The sequence below is a fragment of the Saccoglossus kowalevskii genome, chromosome 8, assembly GCF_978046115.1.
Source record: "Saccoglossus kowalevskii chromosome 8, keSacKowa6.1, whole genome shotgun sequence".
NCBI lineage: Eukaryota > Metazoa > Hemichordata > Enteropneusta > Harrimaniidae > Saccoglossus > Saccoglossus kowalevskii.
In genome coordinates, this window is record NC_140648.1 from 14614616 (window position 1) to 14631391 (window position 16776).

A 16776-nucleotide genomic window follows, 5' to 3' on the forward strand; every position below is an offset into this window, starting at 1 on the left:
TAATTCACTGAGCGCTGATGACAGTGCAGTTACGTTTTACGCAATCGTCTAACAGCATTTGTGTTAAAGGCGGTGGTCGTCGCGCCACGCACGCGCGAGATATGGGACTTCATATGAACAAAAATAGCGATTCTAACTGTTGCGCGGACCAACGAGTACAAACTGAGACTTTACTAAGCATTAGATATGAAATTTCCTTGGTGATTGGAAGGTATCGAAGGACCCATCGGTAGTAATTACTGCATGTTGCGACCAGGTCAAAACTCGTACTTGTGATTTCTATAGAAGAACGCATTGGATTGTGGGGAAAATCAATGTCAAATGTCGCACATGCGCGGCGTGACAACCACCGCCCTTGAACACTAAATATTGTACGAATCATTGTCAGACACATCACAGTGATTGCATACTTATTATATTTGCCTGAATTGACATTTGAGGACACAAAAGGGGGAAGGATGTCAAGTAGCTACTTCTTGAACGATATTTCAACATTTTTTTTTTGACATGCCCGACTTTAAAAACGGATCTGTGCTTAGTTCAATACTATTGCGAGTCTTAGCGAGGGGTGTTTATATTTGGCATAGATCTGATTTAACCTAATAAAATAAAATAAAATAAAAACATTACAAATTATGCGTATCCGGCGTTCTGTTTTGTGAGTATACAGGTATGCTCCGCTGTTGTGACCACCATTTCCACGCTCGAGCTCGAGCGACAAAACGCCAACGCCCTCAGCGTCGGTCTCTTAGGGTCCACTTTTCAACTCGTCGCGAAGCCCTCTCATGCACCCAAAATCAGAGTGAGTACCCCCTGTGTCAGAAAATGTGTGGTATCTTTGTCGGCTTAGATAACTTGAAAAGACGTCTAACCATATGTAGTTTATACATTACAAATATTGAATTGTAACAGTAGTTTAGTTTAGTTTTTATGATTAAATCAGTTGCTGATTTGTATACACACCTCGCCTTAGTCTCCTTCATTCCACGACCCGAGTCTTTTCCTACATTTTGGTGCCGAAACCATAATCTTGAGTCTCCAGTCAAGACTAAAACATCTTCGACATGCCTACCGATCGTGCAACTCAGACAGTAAGCCAATGGGCTTAAAAGAAACGGAAGGACAACAAAGGCCAAATGACCAAGCGATCCAACAAGGCTGAAGATATTATGAGAAAAGGAGAATTTCTTGTGTCAGACAAAAACGTAATGGAGGCAACAATTCGAAACATGAAGAAACATGTAGAACCCATCCAGGCTAAAACAATACTTGAAGAAATTGAAAACGAAGACAAATACACATGAAAGTCACACTTCAGACTACATTCGACTCCCTCAACTTCAAGTTCCCAACAATAATACTATTGCTATAGTCTCATAGTTTATGATTACACGATGTTCGGGATTGTTCAAGTCTATCCGTGGACCTACTGATATACCCAAACTTCAGCCCAAACAACGCCAATATAAGGTGTTGATGTCAGTTAAAATGATATGAATGAAAAATATAGTTCGTTTTCTAAACTGTGCGAAGATTTGCTTTTCGTCCGATTTTTAAGCTTTCCCTGAACATTTCATAAGTAACCGTTTTTATAAGTGTGCAGAAATGTCACCGTTTTCTCACCTATTCTTATACGACCAGTGCATTGGAAGCCTTGTTGGAGCGCATTTTGAAATGTGGATTTCCAAAACTATTCTCGAAAAATTGACTTTTTTGTGGTGCTTCCGTAAAACTTTGCAGAGCTTCCATAAAACTTAGTGATAACGCGTTATTATATTACATTTTTGTTACAGTCATTTTCTTATATATTGGGACATTTCATACAGAATTTTTAATTATTCATTAAAAAAATAATCAAGGGATGTCAGTGGTTATATTTTAACAGCGGTTGTATTACCAGAATAATTTAATTGTTGCTACATGTTACGGTGTACAACGGTTTTCTATCTCCATTTCAGCTAATCACATTAATGCATACAACTGGCGAGATTGGCATCTTGAAAAACTGTTTTGTTATGACCTTTTTACGCTTTTCTATTTTTGAAAATTTATACTCTGTCAATATTCACATTTGTCGCAGTAAAACGAGTGAACTACGCTTTATCATTTCTAAATATGATAAAATACTAGTATGCACTTGTTATAACGATGTGTATGTCAGGTCATAATTGTTTTCAAGTTTAAATAACAACCTTTACCATTATAATTTTTCGTTTCACATATACACTTGAATATTTAATATTAACGAAATGGTAATTTACTCATTATATCCTAACTACAAAGTGAGTTAATTGTGTGTAACTGCATTATAGAGAGTCATATTTAGGTGATATAACTGGACAGGGCTTACCATTAGTATTGACATAGCTTTGTTGAAATGTGAATTGGATTATACTAAAGGAATACCCATTGTTACTTGACCTGCTCTCTAGGTCTCATGCCACTAATCAACAAATGGCTGCTCGTAGTCAATTTAAATGCCTAGCAAGAACCAATGAAATTTTTTAAATATTTTTTTTTTCTCAGGTGCTCCCTGTTTGAGGGCGTAATCACCTGGGTCAGAGGTGAGACCAACTTGTGGTCTTTTGTTTACTACTTAGTGGCTGTGTACCTGTGGGTTTATTCTGTGTGTATTCGGATGTTCTAATCTTGGTGTTTTTCCAGTGATTTCTCTTGGTGCAATCCAAATACAGTAGGTGTGTCTTGTTTACCTGAGATTTGCAAGAGTTTGAGCTGGCCAACATGTTTTTTTCATATGGTTGATTACTGGCATGTTGATTTCCCATTTTTGAGCCATATTTTCAACTTTCTTCGTCATTTTCATATAGCAATCTCGTCATATGTTAACATTGTCGTCTATGGAAATTCAATTAGTGGTATGAGCCCTGAATATAGCACTGAGTCTGTTCTCTAATCCTGGTCGACAGGTGGCGCTTTTTTCAGCATGAATAGAAGAATAACATTTTGTCGCATGGTGGCGCCAATTTATGACATTCTTGTCATCAAGGTAACCATAGACCCAGAGAAGAGGGTCTTTGCGGCAACATGTGATTTCATAAAATGACGTACATATCTGATAATTTTAATGATATATAATAGGTATAATTAAGCTATTAAACTAAAATGGCAAGTTGATTTTATCTGAATATTATTATCGTTTTTCGTGCGTGATCACATTATAAATCAATACAGCCTAAAAACCTTGGCAAATTGTGGCATAGTTTCCATTAAATCCATGTGAACTAATAAATAAACAAAATTCATGACAATCCAAAGTTGAAGTTCTTCTTTTTCTAATTCAGAATAACACAATCGTCCAAAGAGAAAATGACAAATAAATAATGTGTTTCTTTTGATTTATATGTGTGTCACTATTGAAATAAATAACGGTGAATTATCAAATAACTTTCCAAAAAATGTGAGAGAAAGTTACAGGAATGTACGTAACCAAATGTTCGGTCAATGAGCCAATGTAATATTGCGCCCTCTATCGGTACATAACGCATAGCAATTAGTGCACAAGGAAGATGTTGGTCGGCTTTGTTGTCAGTTTTTCTTCTGTTATTTCTCAATAATTTCTTCAATAATTCACAGTTAATAACTCGTTTGCTTTAATCAGTTAGGGGACTAAACACAAAACCACAATCTCAATTCCGTTTTGTTTTTTCGTTTTTGTTGTTGTTTTTTTTTATGTGATTTCACTTTACTTTTAGAAAACAAATATATACAATATCAGTTCTGGGCGCAATTTGTAAAACAATATGCTACAATTTATTTTACGAGATTACTGCTAGTGAGTGTTCAATAGAATTGGTTTACTTTTGTTAGTTCCGAGATTCTCCGCCACGAAATCCGTTAAAGTTAGATCAGTGGCGGCGGCACGTGGGGGCAGAGAGGGCGGTTGCTCCCTTGAAAAAATGTTGGGGCGTCGCCTCTCCAAAATCAAGCTGAAACTCATTGTGTTCGCAAAATTTGACCCTCAAAATGCAGGAAATAGCGTCTCAGAGAGTCAAGATTTCAAAATTTTTAAGGGTGAGCATGCTCCCCGGAACGCCTAGTAAGGTCGCAACCTCGGCACAAGGCTGGTGAGCAGATCTCGCCCCCTCAAAATTTGCCAAATTTTGTGCCGCCGCGTCTGTAGATGCTACGACTTATCGCTTTCACAAAAGCCGTGTAGCTTGCACCAAGTTTTGGGGGATACTGTCTTTTAATGGTAGATTTAAAAACATGAATCGTCGAATTTATTTCTATGTTAACACAGTAAATGGTTTTCATAGTAAACACGGTATGAAAAAAAATATAAAAATGAATGCTTGTTTACTCAAATTATAGCCAAAATAAAGTCTAAACATACCCGACGACAAGTAATTTTATAATTTCACAAAATAATCAACTATAGCAATATTCTTCATTTGAAAAAAAAATAACAGAAAAAAGTCGCATATTATTGTCTCCCGTGTGTAGCGCACAGGGGAAGACAGTGTCAAACCGATGTCTGTCTGTATGCTGTCATCCAATATGACAGGTAAAGCTGTAGGTATAGGTGATTGTCCATCGTCGTCGTCCGGCGTCTAAGATTTGATATTTCGTGACGATATCTTCAATTCTCTATTTTTGTAATTTTGGGCCAAAAATATTATTGTTAATACTTCTTGAAATCCTCATATTTTTATTAGTGATAAGCTATCGTCATTTTAGTAGAATGTAAACAAAGCCAAAGTTATTTGTTTTTCTAATGTGGTGCATACTTCTATTACTGATGGACTGTGCTCTATTGCCAGGTCACTTGTTTATTTTAAAACTAACATGCTATTTTCGAATTAATCTGCTTATGTTAATTAGCTAATTTGTATACTGTTCATTTATGTTCAGCGTGCTTTGTTGAAATCCCTACTACAGTTTGCTCAAAAAGATTAAAACTTAGTACATGCTTATGAATATTGTTGTAATGTTAATTGCTCCGTAAACAAAAATACTGAATTCACTTCACATTGAAGCACTTCCAGCATCTCTAGTATATATTCACATGGTCAGGAATTTCAATAACATTTCTTTGACAACTTAGGGGATCAATATAATAAAAATAATAAAAAGAACCCTATAATAACAATTAATAGTAGCCTATAGAAAGAGCAGCTGTCACAGTAGATCAGCGACTTAATTCGATATAGCGCCACCAGTATTCCCGGTGTTAGTTATTAGTAAGCTGTATTATCCGACAAACAATATTGAGGATTTATAACGATCTGACACGAAGATTTATGAACACCGTATCATTTAAATGTAATTTCTGTTCCAGTTTCAATCCCGCCATGTGTGAACGCTTTCTTACTTGCAATGTCGCCCTCTACGGTATATATAAGTTAAACTTTCTGAGCCTGGCTGCGTACCTGAGATGGCAGTCTTCTCTCAGCTGATACCAAGACCAGTCACAGGTGAATAACTCGTAAATTCTTTAACCGCGTTTACTTGGCTGTCTGTTCTGTTCTGTTCTGTTATGTTATGCTCTGTTTTCACACGTAGCCCGAGTTGAATTCGTCAAAAACTGTAGGTCTCTCCTGAAGGTCAATCCTGTTATTAAAGTTTGTTCGATTCCAGCAGACGATTTGTCTGTTCGCTGTTTGAATTTGTCATTTTTGTATTTGTTTGAGAAACCTTGCCTGAATCGCGGCATCTGAATGTTCAACTAGTAGTAGATTTAGCCTCTGGACACGTTTCCCTAAATGAGCTGTCGAGGCAGTGCGAGTGTGTGACAATTCATAGCAAACAACATTTACAAGTAAATAAACACCCAGTCGGTAAGTGGCCGCAGGGCAGAGCAGACAGACTACAAATCCATGCAGACAGTCAGACAGACAGATTACGTGAATAATCTCTTCACTGCTTTTTACACCATTTCAAAAAAGTCCTTCATTTGCACTCACAGCAACACTATACATTTACGTTTTTACTAAATCTATAAAAATATTTGTGCCAAGTTAGAAAAAACCGGCAACCCCCGACCCTGTGCGAGTACATATGAATAAAGACTCTAAATCTATTGGCCGAGATTAATTGCAGTAAGTTGTTTCCCAATTCTTTGATTTTTATCATTAAAATGCAAATAATAGTGATACAGCATCAACAGAATTTAATAAATTATATGGCTTGTGTTTTTGAAATAAACTCCTTTTCATGGTTTTATTCTCGGCACAACAATTTCAATGGCGATTGAATCAATGTGCACAGTGCACACCAACCTTACTTAAAAATATTCCAGTGTTATTCAATTGGCCAATAGAAACCTCTTATTTCAATTTGAATTATGAAATTTATAATGATGAAAGGAATGCTCTTGTTGCACTGAGAGTATAATCATACTTTATTATTTTATTCTATTGATTCCTTTTACTTTTGATTTTAACTTTAAAAACAATAAATATTTTAACTTTTTTTTTATTGCAATGAACTATTTCAAACATGATGAGTTGTCTGTGGCTATGAATACACCCAGTGCAGAGACCACATGCATGTGATGTGTCACAACAAAATTTGTAATCTTTGGAGAACATGCATATTAGCTTGTTTTTCAAGACGGTTCTAATGCATATAACAATAGATAGTAGACACATATCGCTGTTGCTATTGCACCTTGAATGAGGCTCTATGTTAAATATAGACAATTCTGTAGTTTTTCACTTTAATAGTATTCTCAACACTTTTCTATTTCATAGTGGGAATCTTATGAATTCATGTGCTATTTTTGTTACCAGAAAAGTGTGATGACGAAACCTGCGAGTGAAATACAAGTGGTTAACTTTACTTTACTCTGTGCTCACTTTGTACATTGAAATTTAAGTATACATGAACACAGATATTGTTTACAGTGTTTAAGATTGTTGTGGTATAAAATGAATATGACTTTGACAATACCATCACAAACATCTTGTTGTTTTAGTTACTCAATGTTCCATTGCAGAAAATAACAGCAACAGGTTATTCTCTGAATGGTAGACAATTTGTGGTTTTGTGTCTTTGTAGGACATATGGGGAATAGAACTTTATTGAAAATATCAGTAACTGTATCATGCTCAACGTGTATAAGAGTCACAGTCATAAATTTTATCATCTGATCTTTGATGTTAAAGAAACAAGACAGCATTGGCAGCCATAAAATTGACAACCCGCCACCCTTGGTTTAAAGGTGATATACAGCATGTTAATACCCTGAACAACGAAATAAATCATTCGCTGCAAAAACATTGATCAGTGAACAACACCCAAAAATGTACGACAGACTTTCTACCTAATAACAAAAAATATTACATACACATGTACAAGTCAAATAGATTCCCGGATATGGAACAGTAGAAAAAGTCACATAAAACAGCGTGTTATTTAAAAAAGAAATTGCGAAATGCTGTGTTTCTCAACCCCTGTTGGAAAAAAGCAATGGATTATTGTTGGCAGGTGCATGTGGAGTATTATTTTGATTCATCCATATTAAATAGGTTTTCAAACAATGTTGTCCCTGGTACATGAAAATGCGGGAGACAATTTTGTTCAAAATCAGGAGTGAAAATGATGTTTTCTCTGGTATTTGGACTTGAATTAAGCAATGTTGTTCAAAGTTGGTACAAAGACAAATTATAATCAAATACACAATTATTCTTCTGACATTTTATGGTGGTCCTATGCTAGCATTTAGTATTTTTGTCATTTTGGGTAAAAAATGGAGGTGAAAATTATATTTTCTCTGGTTTTTGTGTATACATGCAGATATTTTGTTCAAATGCAAATTTGAATAATACACATGTTCTACTGGCATTTTATGGTGATCATTTTATGGTGATCATTTTATGGTAAATTAAAAATAGATGAAAATAATGTGTTTTTTTTTTTTTGGTATTTGAATATGGCAGAACAATTGGTACCAAAAAAAAAAATTATAATAGGATACATATTTTACGAACAATTGATGTGGTTTATACTTTGTACATAGTTTAAAAATGCCTGAAGTACATTTCATAAATGTTAATAATTTTAAAAATGCCTAATGTGCCTAAAATCTTTCCAGCCCAAAGTTAAGTTTGGAAAATGCAAAATATGCATGTTTGGCACTTTTGAAACCTGACTTTTTGAAGTAGAGTTTGAAAAATTCGCCAAATGCATATTTCAAAAATTTAAAACACATGACTAAAATTCCAAACATGCAAGCATTGTCAGCTCAAAGTCAACTTTCAATAATGCTAAATGTGAAAATTTCAAAAATGTAAAAGGTTTCAAAAATGTCAAACATACATTTCAAAACTGCCAAACTTGCAGAGCTTCCCAGCTCAAAGTGGGTTTTAAAAATGCTAAATGTTCATTTCAAAAATGTAAAAATTTCAAAAATGTGTAAAAAAAAATTAATACATTTTTGAAACATTTTAGTTTTTAAACATGTACAGCTTGCACATACAGATATACACATTAGATATTCATATGTTATATGTCAAATGTGTATATTTCCGTAAAATCTGTATTAGAAGCCGTATCCCTAATAGAAGTTGCACCCATTTTTTTGAACAATTCAGAACCAAAAATTCACCATTTCTCATATGTGTAGTAGATGTTCTAATAGAAGCCGCATCCCCTCTGTTGCATTGTACCATTTTAATAGAAGCCGCGGCTTCTAATACAGATTTTACAGTAGTCTGTTGGCTATACCTCTTTTGGGATGAAATTAAGCTCAAAACTAAACAAAAATGCTTATTTTAACAAACACATAAATCTAAAGATCAGTCTTCAAATACACTCAAACTAAAACAGTTTTTATACTTAATCTGTATGACTGTATGTACCGGTAGTTTGTATTGTAGCATATATCCTTACTACTGTGTAAAAACTGTGTTGGTTGGTTGAGTGAGTTGTTATGGGAGTTGTTTGTAGCTAGCTGACTTGGCAGTGAAAGACTTTGATTGTTTGTTCAGGGGTATTAACATTCTAGATATTACCTTCAATATTGTTCTTGACAACCCTTGTGTGTCTGAAACAAAATTAAATTGACTGCTGCCCTCTGGAGGTGCAATTTAGAAATGTTTTACATAAACCTTCAAATTTTAACTCCATTGGTACGCATGTTAGGTAATTTTAGGTACAGTGATGATGAATTTGTAAAACCTGTCTCGTAAAGTTGTGAGGATAAATTCTTTCGTCAGTGATAGAGGTATTGCATGTATTTGGTTCGTTGCATTCACTGATTTGAGTTAACTGCACTTTAGTTTGTCCTTGTTTCTAAATGTGATCAATCTCAATAAGGTTATGTTCTTCAGTTTTCGTGTTCCCGACAACAATGTACTTGTGGATTGAAAAAGTCATGAAATGAGACAGTCCCGAACCCATGCAGGACATAAAAAGACTGGGAAACGAGTATTCCAAGTGTGATTAATGATAAATGTCACAATGAAAATTGGACAGAAATTTGGCTATAAGTAGCAATTGTCGGATAAGTGTGACTAGGTCTAACTTATATTCACATTCAGTGAACCTGTATTCTGTCTGGACACTCATTTTGTACTTTCTAACAGAACCTGTGAAGTGTTTGTTACAAGACAAATATTGTCCATGTTTGTGTATGCGCGCAAACCTTTCAAGCCAATCCTCGCGGGAATTTGGTTTTGTTCCAAGTTTACCTTTAAAAAGGCATTACCTGAAACTTGAAGAGCCAAAGGTGTCACAAAATGGCTGTAAAACACTGTCGGCTTCCACACCCCTATGTGTGTGGCTATAGAAATAGTGTGTGTATTTTACTCTATATGGCATTTAACCATGTAAAAGCAATCGTGACAGCTTATTTGATTTATGCGCTGATACCTTACAACTGCGCCCCTTCTACACAAAAAAATTTCTCACTTTCTTTTACTGTAATCTATAGTGTCGCCTGCCCCATCTGACAAAGTAGGTCAAACTGTAGACTCTGGTTTTACAGAGTTTTTTTCGTATCCCCAAAGCATCCAAGATACATGATAAGTAGTGTAACATAATCAGTACCTAACTCTTACATGTTATTTGTTGTTTTAAGCCAGCCTGGTAGCCATGGAAATCCCTTAGGAGCAATCAGAGTGTCCGTTTATACATTACTATGTACACAAGTTAGTTTTGTCTTGAATACTAATTCGATTCTATATTTTTTTCTGTACAGTATTTAAACCTTTGCATTAATGACAGTTTTTTGTATCCCAGGTGTTCAAAACCACACCAATATGTTTTAGGATATTTTTGTTTTGAGGAAGTATTTGTTGGCAATTGACCAGCTTCAATGTTAAAATAAATACATTAGGTTGAACTTCTAGGTGCACTGTAAAAATTTCATGAAAAAAATCACACAGTAAATAAGTCATTTTGTAAATGGTCAGAATGTAAGACAAGCGTAGAAGAATGAATCCTGCATTGTATCTTCAGAACCCTATTCTTTTTTCCAACTTTCTTCTGATTTCCAGATTTTTTTCTGCAAACATCTTACAACAAATTATTCACTTTAATCAGGTATTACGGTACACTGTTGCCTGAAATATACGTTATACATTTATTGAACCAAGCAGCATGCTAAATTTTCTTAATTTTATACACTTGCCATGGCTGGCTGGACACAAAACACAGTGTACAAATATACTGACATTTTTGACACTCACCATATAAACCTAATCAAAAAGTTGGTAAACCCACGAACCAGTCAATTTCCTGTCTCATTAAGTGACAGTTCAACACTGACTGAGAAACCTGTCGCTTATAGTGGACTGAATTGAAATTAATTCACTTGAGGGCAAATAGTTGCCCTGTGTTATGTGGGAGGAACATTTACTAGAAGTTCAAAGTAAATATGAGTGAGAAAACTCCAGAATTTGTTGGTAGTTGATACATCTTTACATGTTACATGTTTTCAAGACAGAAGTAAACGTACTACACAATAGGATGTCAGTTGGTGTGTGTTCTATTACAGTTAAAAAGGCAGTGCAGAGTGATATCTGTGCAGCACAATTATTATCTCTGTCTCCTTTAGATTTTCTAAAAGAGAATCTCTCAGTTTTTTGTTTTTTTTTACTCTGCAATTTCATCTACTTGGTAAAGCAAAACTCCTTCTCTTCTCACTTTTGTGCCTGTACAAATCATGAAGAGACTGGGTGGAAACATATTTGCTTTGAGACTGCCAACCAAATCACCATTGTTATAGTTGAACTAACATTAAAGTACATTCCCATTTTTGGAGCAAACATCTTTTAATACTTTGTATACACACTTGAGTGAAACTGACTCACCGTAAATAATATGGTAAATTATGAAGTATACATTTTGAATTGTCACTTTGCCTAGTCTTAGATTCTTCATCTTACTGTCTCAGGTTGCCATGGTTTTTTGGCTTAAATCGTGTATATTTTCTCTCTTCATTAGCTGCATCTGGTGTTGATGGTGATGATTTTCCCCCTTGGCTGACCTCCATCTGCCCAGACATATGACACCTTTAGTGGCTCCCTGTCTTTCACAAGTTAATCACTGTTGACTGTATTGCCTCCTATATGTGACAAAGAACTTGTAAAACAACCATATCAAAATACATACCTCAGCCAAAACAGGTTTTGCTTAAATCGGCTATTCAAAGTTCACCAAAGTTGTTTACATGTTAACAATGAAGGACAAAGAAACATAGCATTTTAGTCTACCACTTGGCCTTGTTACGCTGACCCAGCAAATATACTAAAGGTAAGATGTGGCAGTTGTAAAATTCCTCAACTTAACTTTCTTTTTCTCAAATGAAATGACACCAGTTTAGGGTACCAAAAAAGACTGAGAAAATTATTTGATTCACAGAAATTAGTTTATTAAGTTATTTTTTAATAAATTTGATCAAGACATTATTAATGAAAATATAGAAAATTTAGTATAAATATAAAAAATGTTTCACCAAAGTGTTGGTGGAAAAATTATGAAATTTAAGGAGTTAAGTGAGTGTGTTGAGAAGGGATAAAAAAGTTGTATGAAATAAAAAAGTTTTTATTAGTTCACGTAGAGTTTGGTTTGTAATGCTACCAATTCTGAATATGGATTGGCATCACATAATTGTAATATCTTGTTTAGAATGTTTTCAACGTACAATGAATATATGTCAAAACTGTGTTGATGCCTTTCTAAAGATAGAATACCTGGATTTAAAAGTATCAGAAATCATCTTTATTCCTCAAGTGTGAACTTAGTATGATAATAAAACAGTAAGCTAAGGAGCCTATCCCCCCATCTCCTCTCTGAATCTAATTGGGTTGATGAGGTGATGATTGCCATAAACTAGTAACTACAACTTTCTTATCTCAAGGGTTTTCAGGGCCAAGAGATAACTTTGTTTCCAGTATCAGAATATCATTGACTCATCTGTGTGTGGTCTGAAACTGAAGCTAGTCTGCGCTGTGAACCAAGCTATATGAGACCGTTTCTGGAGTTTAGTCTAGTCTGATGGTAAATTGTTGCTATGGTGATTTGCCACAGCCAAATCATAGTGCACTGCTTGTCCACTATTTTGTTTTTAATTTCAGACTTAATTTTTTTCCCAAATGATCAAATTTTACCATTGTTGACAGGTTTTAGGGGAAATTTGGGTGAGAATATAAAAAGAAACAAATATTTTTGCGCTGAGTTTTATAATTTGAGAAATTCTTTTTTTTTTTTGAAAACTGGCAATTCATCAAAATCATCTTGAATGTAGTGTTGTCAAACTTTCCATTTACAATGGAAACATTTCATTGTTCATTACAATATAATAAAGTGTACAGTGAAATACAATAAAAATGGAAGAAAAACAACCAGCACTATGTTCAAATAAAATTCATATACCTTTTCATTAAGTTGCAATGAAATGCTAGAAATCTAGTGTACTGTGAGTAGATTGGTGAATGCAGTGTTGTTCATAGTGACTATCGTATTTGTTCTATTAGAAGTGCATATTCACCAAAAATAGTATTTGTGAACTGAATCAATTTGTATTGACGACCAACTACAGATCAAATAAACAATAACAACACTGTAAATGATCTGTCTTTCACATCTACAACACTGAAGTTAATCAATATTGATAAAATAATTTTTTTTTTTAATCAATACTGTGGTCAAACTGTTAAAATTAATCCTGACACATCATAAATTAAATTGAAAATTTTTGAGATTCCCTACAAAATATGATTAGTGAATGGGTAATCTGTCCTACATAGAAGCCATATGTTGATGTGACAGTGGTGATTTGGGTATGACAATGGTATGACAAATTGTGTGAAGTAAACTGAATTGGATAATTCACAACAATTTACATATTTATGAATACACCAGATCTACATTTACTGAAAAAGTAAATATGAACTGTGCAAATGAAAAAAACAAACATGTAATACTGCTGCACTTTGAAACTATATTTGTTGTTTTTGTGTAACTTACTATTGTTTTTTTATTTAATTTTATGTTTTTCATTTCATTTCAACTTTTTTATCACGTACAAAAAAAATACTGTATTTTCTTATTCTTATTATGGTCCGCAGTCAAGTCTTTACACTGTTTTCTACATGGCAATATATTTTAGAAATTGGTTGCTTGCACATTCACAATAGTGCTTATAAATTTACAACACAGACCAATGTATGATGCATTAACACATCACTCGTGGAAAGCCTCCACAAAAGCTAAAATGAGTGGGGAAGAAACGGTGTCAGCAAAACGAAAAAAATTATAAATAAAATAACAATAAATAATTTTTAAAATTAACGCATCTAGCAACCATTTAAAATGTTTCATGTTCTCTCTATTACTAAGACATGCACTTACATAAATGACAGTTGTGTCTATGGTCAAAATAAGTTAAGTATGTGAGTATGATTTACCGCAAAAGGCACTGTAAAATGTCCAGACTGAGTCCGTCAGTGAGTAAATTTGTTTAAACTGCTACTATATCCCTGGGGATGGTTCAGCTTCAATGTTGGAACACTTAAAATTAGGATACGATATTTTCTTTGGCACGAGCACAAATACAATGCTTGTATAAACTCCAATAAAAAAATAACACATCATACATACTATATAATTAAAATACAATAATCAAAATAAATAGCTGACAAAAGCAGCTTAATGTTAACAACAAATGTAAGCAACATGGCTAGAAAAAACAAATGTACGCTTGGTTTCTTTTTTTGTTAGTGTGCTTCATAGTTATAAACCCTCTTGAATGAGTTTCTTGGCAATTAATCTAGACTAAACTAGCTTTATCAGTTTCTAAACTGCTATTAGATCGTAGCCTCCTGAGTCTACTTACAAATAAGAAACATGTTTAAGTTGCGACCACTGTATATGTTGTATGAGACGTACAGTTATGGGTTTGGTTGTTTTCTTTTATTTACTCAACTTCTGCAGTGTTATCGTGCTGGTTGATCCTTGTACCACAGGCACTTAAATATTGTATGTCATGCCCATTGCTCTCACCCCTGAGTAATTTATTCTCTTTTGGCAAATGTTTTATCACATTACAATAGGCATGAATGCATAACGTGATTGGTAATTCTACAAACGTTTTACCAACAGGTATATGCACACGTTTGATCAGTGTGATTTTCATTCATTAGTGTAAAATTAGCAAGTTGCCAAAATCGGGAAAATGAAGAATTTTGGTGAGCGGCCGTGTTTGACAGAGCATCAGTAAGTCTAAAACAGGATCTTTATGTTAGTAGATCTTAACTGTGTTGGACTTTGGGGAACCAGTTATGAAACCAAAAACTTTAATCAACCAATGTTTTTTGCAACACGACCTGTGTACCCTGGATACACAAAGTATAGCAGGCATTGTGTTAGCTAACTGATTTCCATAAGCCATATATTATATTCTCTGCTTACTCCATGGACAAAGAATAAAAGAGAGTGACATAGCAATGATACAGGTCATTAATTTAGCTCCCAGGCTTCATTACTTTACCTACCTGCTAGCTCGCTCTTTTCAAAATATTCAACTCACGGTTTGAACCAAGAGTGTAATACGACACATTGTCTGATTGCCCCGAGTCGAGTCTGACATTAGGAAAAGTACAATATCCGGTACAGCTTATTATTAATTGTGTTCAGTCGGCCATTTATTAATGAAAAACTTTACAGGTATCTGTTGAACAAGTAAATGAATGAAAGGAAATAAAAATTCATTTTTTGCAATTTTTTATTTTCATGCAAGAATTTTAAGTCATGTGGATCACTCTCCCCATTTCCTCAGGTTGTACATGTATGCATTGTCTTCATAGCCACTTTTAGTATACAGTGTACAACATGTACCCATGTATACCATGCAAATTTATTTAACCTTGTTGATAATTGTGTTAAGTATTCTAGTTTCATTCTTCCCCCTTTGAGTGCTGTAATTTTTTCTGGGAAAATGTTGGTGCAACCTCTTGTACTTTGTTCAAATAGACGTTATTTCCTATGAACAATTTGTTTATAGTCACAAAGTTGATTTTGGTGCTCAATGGATTAATGCATGAGTTCATATCAGTTTCTATTTATTTAAGATTCAGTGTGTATTGCTTGTAAAGAAGTGAATGTCTCAAATAATAATAGAGAACATCTTATCAATCAATTCTGGGAATATGCAGTTCACATCTTTGTATTTAATTCATTTCTAAATAAGACAATGAACAAAACTTTAAACAAAACAAACTTGTTTAATTAAAGAAGATATGTAATTTCATTGAAGGGTTTTTAGATACACAATATTTTTACAATTGCTTGTCAATATTGATTAAATAAGCATTTATTTGAGCAGTACTGTGCTAAAATTGATCCTGACACATCAAGTGAAATTGAGAATTTTTGAGATTCCCTACAAAATATGTTTTGTGAAAAGGAAAGCCGTCCTACATAGAAGCCATATGTTGCTGTGACTTTGGAGATTTGGTTTATATGTAGCACTGATTCTGCACTACACTGTATGACAAATTTGGTGAAGTAAACGCAAATTTCCATGAAATAGATAATTCACAAGAATTTATAATTGCTACATTCACGTTATGGGCTCTCGGCATGTGCTGAAATTTTTAATCATTTGTGTTTGCAGAAGGATTACAGCAGTTGCCTTCACGTTAGTCGGGACCCACTTAGAACCCACTCGGCTCATGCCGAAATCGCACCCTCATTCGCCATTGTGTTATTTGATTCAAACATGGAAAACGATATGATGATACAAATAATTGTCATATGGAAGTTATATATATTTGCTGTTATGGTATTTATTACGAATCATTGTGCACATGAACACCAAAAAAGATTCGAAAAATTCATCGATTTAGCATTGCAAGAAAAAAACGATTGCAGCAGCACATAATTATACATCGCTGATGATGGTTTGCATCCATTTCATTCATTACTACAGCATCCGACCATATATAGCTGCACTTGCCTCCATCGTCTTGTCATACTAGTATCAATCAGTATATGTTTTCTTAAATTTGTCACTAAATCTTGGTACATGCAGAGTTTATCTATTGGGACCGAGAAAAAGTTTTTTTTGGCACTTCCTGACCGTCCACACACATATTTCGGCCCGAGTCTCGGCACGTGCTAGCGTGAATGCCTCTAATATTTATCAATACATCAGATCTACATTTACTGAAAAAAAAGTGATAGAATACATAAACAGTACAAATGAAAAAACACATGTAACTCTGCTGCACTTATTATTTAACAGTAATTATTGTTTTTTCGTATTTTTTGATTATTTAATGTTGATTTTCATTTCAACAAATATCTGCA

General features: G+C 34.2%; 1 long non-coding RNA gene across 3 annotated transcripts in view; it reads left to right on the forward strand.

The window, feature by feature from the left end:
- The window catches only part of LOC144357856 (uncharacterized), a 64565-nt gene that overhangs the window by 7701 nt on the left and 40088 nt on the right, over positions 1–16776 (forward strand). Inside the window, exon 1 of one of the 3 annotated variants that reach the window (XR_013421738.2) lies at positions 5370–5435. The exons of the other annotated variants lie outside the window; for them this stretch is intronic. This is a non-coding gene — a long non-coding RNA (uncharacterized LOC144357856). Of the gene's footprint in view, positions 1–5369; positions 5436–16776 lie in introns of those variants that run through there. 3 annotated transcript variants of the gene reach the window in all.